The sequence below is a fragment of the Engystomops pustulosus genome, chromosome 11, assembly GCF_040894005.1.
Source record: "Engystomops pustulosus chromosome 11, aEngPut4.maternal, whole genome shotgun sequence".
In the NCBI taxonomy this organism is placed as follows: Eukaryota; Metazoa; Chordata; class Amphibia; order Anura; family Leptodactylidae; genus Engystomops; species Engystomops pustulosus.
Window position 1 is genome coordinate 63,790,443 of NC_092421.1, and position 4,272 is coordinate 63,794,714.

Below are 4,272 nucleotides of genomic sequence, written 5' to 3' on the forward strand. Positions count from 1 at the left end.
TTTACACACTTCTTCCACTACGTCAATAATGTCATCATCACCCACAGGCTGCGACCGGTGGAAAACCTTGGCATCGGAAAAGAGCTCAGCAGCAACCGGACAAGTGGTTTGTGACTCTGGGAAGGGTCCACAAATGAGTATGCCGGTTCAAATGTCAGATTTTCTTGGGAGGGGGCAGACTGGGGGGAAGGAGGCTGAGGTGGAGGAGCTGGAGGAGTGCTGATTTCGGTGACATGGGTGGACTGCTTGGAAGACTGACTGGTGGACAAATGGCTAGAAGCATTGTCCGCAATCCACGACATCACCTGTTCTCACTGTTCTGGCCTCAACAGTGCTCTACCACGAGTCCCTGTAACTTGAGACATGAAACAAAATGATGCTCTACTATTGCTATGGCTAGTTTCTAACCTACACTCACAGCACACAACTGGATTTTTTGCTGTGCCTGATGACTTTGAGTTATAAAAAAAAATAAACGTAAAAAAAATAATAATTCAGCAGACTGTGCCTAATTCAAATCAAACCCCTAATAAATTGTCCCACCTCGGTGTTTGAGGTGGATATGTGTGTCACTAAGAGCTAAACACAACGGTCGCAAGCCTCCCTGCAAATTCCTCACAATATGGTACTAGCTGCACTACCAGTGCCAGCAAGCCCAGCCACAAGCAAACAAAAAAAAAATATATATATAACGCTATTGTAGCCCTAACAAGGGCTGTTGGGTTCTTGTAGAATCACTCCTGCCTAACAGTAAGCTAATATAACACCCTAACGCTATCCCTGCAGCAGCTCTCTCTCTAACGGCATCCAGACAGAGAATGACGCGAGCAGCGCGGGCAGGGGCTAGTCTATTCCAGTGTCACCTGATCTGGCCAGCCAACCACTGCTATCGATGTGTAAGGGTACCACGTCATGCTGGGTGGAGTGCAGAGTCTCCTGGCTTGTGATTGGCTCTGTTTCTGGCCGCCAAAAATCAAAACGGCGGGAGATGCCATTTTCTCGAGCTGGCAAAATATTCATCCGAGCAAAGAGCAGTTTCGAGTACGCTAATGCTCGAACGAGCATCAAGCTCGGACGAGTGTGTTCGCTCATCTCTAATCCAAACATAAGAAACGGCAGCACTCTGAGGTAGTGAAACAATTCAGTGTTTATTCCACCTCAAGCAATGTTTCGGCCGTGTATCCAGCCTTTGTCAAACCATTTGTGTCCAAGTGCATACAGATATATATACTCTTAGGCTGCATTCACACTGCCGTTGCCCGCCGTACCGTACCGTAGCGGGCAACGGCAGCGCACGGGGAGAGGATGAGAAGGTGAGCGCAGCTCACCCCCGCCCCTCTCCATAGGAAGATATGGCACGCGGCACCGTACTACGAAGAAAGATAGGACATGTCCTATCTTTTTCCGGGGTACGGAGCGCATGGTGCCGCATGTGTGCTGCACCGTACCGCTCCCGTAGGGCGCCGTGCAGCCATTGACATCTATGGGGGACGTATATCCCCCCTTGTAGCTCCACCAACTCCAAGGACTTTTTCCTTCCCTCTGCCAGAGCAAGCAGGTCTTGACCCACTTCAAGACTGCGCGCCCCCCCACCATTGACAGTGCTCGTTCCATTCCCCCTTGAATGCCGAGAGTCCACAAGTCAATGCCAACCGCGTTAAGGTGAACACCATCCGCTAGCCAATATCCAGCGCTGCTGTCCTCCAATTCCTTGTGGCGAATCTCCAAACCCCCGTTCCTTACCACAAAACCGCCCACTGGTCTATTCAGCTTCACCCTAGCTCTGTTCAAACGGCTAGCAGACCTCGCATGTCTCCAGACATGTCTATAAACCACATCCGACCATACAATCAGCAAAGACGGGAATTCCACCATTAGTTTTAACACAGCCATTCATGGAGCTACAGCACAGTACACAGCCATACATGGAGCTACAGCCGTAGGACACAGCCATACATGGAGCTACAGCCACAGTACACAGTCATACATGGAGCTACAGCCACAGTACACTGTAATATAATAAGATGTTTTCCTAGCGATGATTTGACAGCGATAGGGTGCATTCACACTGCCATTGCGGGGACACATATATGGCTGCAACCTTGGCTGAATGCTACAGTTATACACTCACCGGCCACTTTATTAGGTACACCATGCTAGTAACGGGTTGGACCCCCTTTTGCCTTCAGAACTGCCTTAAATTCTTCGTGGCATAGATTCAACAAGGTGCTGGAAGCATTCCTCAGAGATTTTGGTCCATATTGACATGATGGCATCACACAGTTGCCGCAGATTTGTCGGCTGCACATCCATGATGCAAATCTCCCGTTCCACCACATCCCAAAGATGCTCTATTGGATTGAGATCTGGTGACTGTGGAGGCCATTTGAGTACAGTGAACTCATTGTCATGTTCAAGAAACCAGTCTGAGATGATTCCAGCTTTATGACATGGCGCATTATCCTGCTGAAAGTAGCCATCAGATGTTACAGGGTACATTGGGGTCATAAAGGGATGGACATGGTCAGCAACAATACTCAGGTAGGCTGTGGCGTTGCAACGATGCTCAATTGGTACCAAGGGGCCCAAGGAGTGCCAAGAAAATATTCCCCACACCATGACACCACCACCACCAGCCTGAACCGTTGATACAAGGCAGGATGGATCCATGCTTTCATGTTGTTGACGCCAAATTCTGACCCTACCATCCGAATGTCGCAGCAGAAATCGAGACTCATCAGACCAGGCAACGTTTTTCCAATCTTCTACTGTCCAATTTAGATGAGCTTGTGCAAATTGTAGCCTCAGTTTCCTGTTCTTAGCTGAAAGGAGTGGCACCCGGTGTGGTCTTCTGCTGCTGTAGCCCATCTGCCTCAAAGTTCGACGTACTGTGCATTCAGAGATGCTCTTCTGCCTACCTTGGTTGTAACGAGTGGCGATTTGAGTCACTGTTGCCTTTCTATCAGGTCTCCTCTGACCTCTGGCATCAACAAGGAATTTCCGCCCACAGAACTGCCGCTCACTGGATGTTTTTTCTTTTTCGGACCATTCTCTGTAAACCCTAGAGATGGTTGTGCGTGAAAATCCCAGTAGATCAGCAGTTTCTGAAATACTCAGACCAGCCCTTCTGGCACCAACAACCATGCCACGTTCAAAGGCACTCAATCACCTTTCTTCCCCATACTGATGCTCGGTTTGAACTGCAGGAGATTGTCTTGAACATGTCTACATGCCTAAATGCACTGAGTTGCCGCCATGTGATTGGCTGATTAGAAATTAAGTGTTAACGAGCAGTTGGACAGGGTTACCTAATAAAGTGGCCGGTGAGTGTATATGGACCTCGATTCTGGCTCTGTATCTAATATTTGATAGAACGTGTTTTACAATTCAATTAGGAGTAGTCTGGTAGTCTTTCTTATTACATGAAGGGTGCGCCCCCCAAAAAATTTTCTCTGGTGGCCTCAAGGTACACCAGTCCGACACTGATGGCAGTAATACAGTATTCATCACTATATTAGCTTCTAGTATAGCGTTATTATTGGTAATGTTGGTCTTTCTATAGTGGTCGTTATAACCAGAATTATGCTATTTATGTGGTTGTAATGGTGGCCTCATGATGTCAAAGTGTTATTTGTCTCTTGTATAGTGGTATTGTGTTGGCACCTTGCAATAGAAACGTTTCCTTTGGTTTGCAGTTTGGGCACTCGGTCTCTTAAAGGTTTGCCATCACTGCTCTAAGAGCAATACGGGGGTCGCTGTAATAATTCTTGAATAAAATATTAGCCCAAAAATTGCTGCTCTGCTGATCGCCTGATTGGATATAGCTGATCACTGGAGGTTTATATGTATGTGTATAGGAATGATGACGTCTCCTCTTCTCCCCTCTCCCTCTCATTACGGTATTATATCTATTACAGATCTGACAGATATTTTGGCCATTAGTCACAGAGATGTCAGGACGTCACAGGTGTGAGGAGGACATGACAGGTCTGTATGGGAAACCCTACAACCATAATCCAGTGACCGTGGCCTGGTGATAATACGGATCTTACACATGATGTAATATAGATGGAGGTTTCACAATCTTTTGTTCAACCAAGAAAGATTCTCTATTAGTCATTTATATTATGACATTTAAGATCACTATAAGGATTACATCTGAGCTTGTGACTTCTCCTATAGTGGAAAACCTAAATACCATAGGTGACCGCAGAGAAGGAACTTAAAGCTGCCAGGTCCCAATCACAGCTCAGCTTTCATTCATACAGAGCA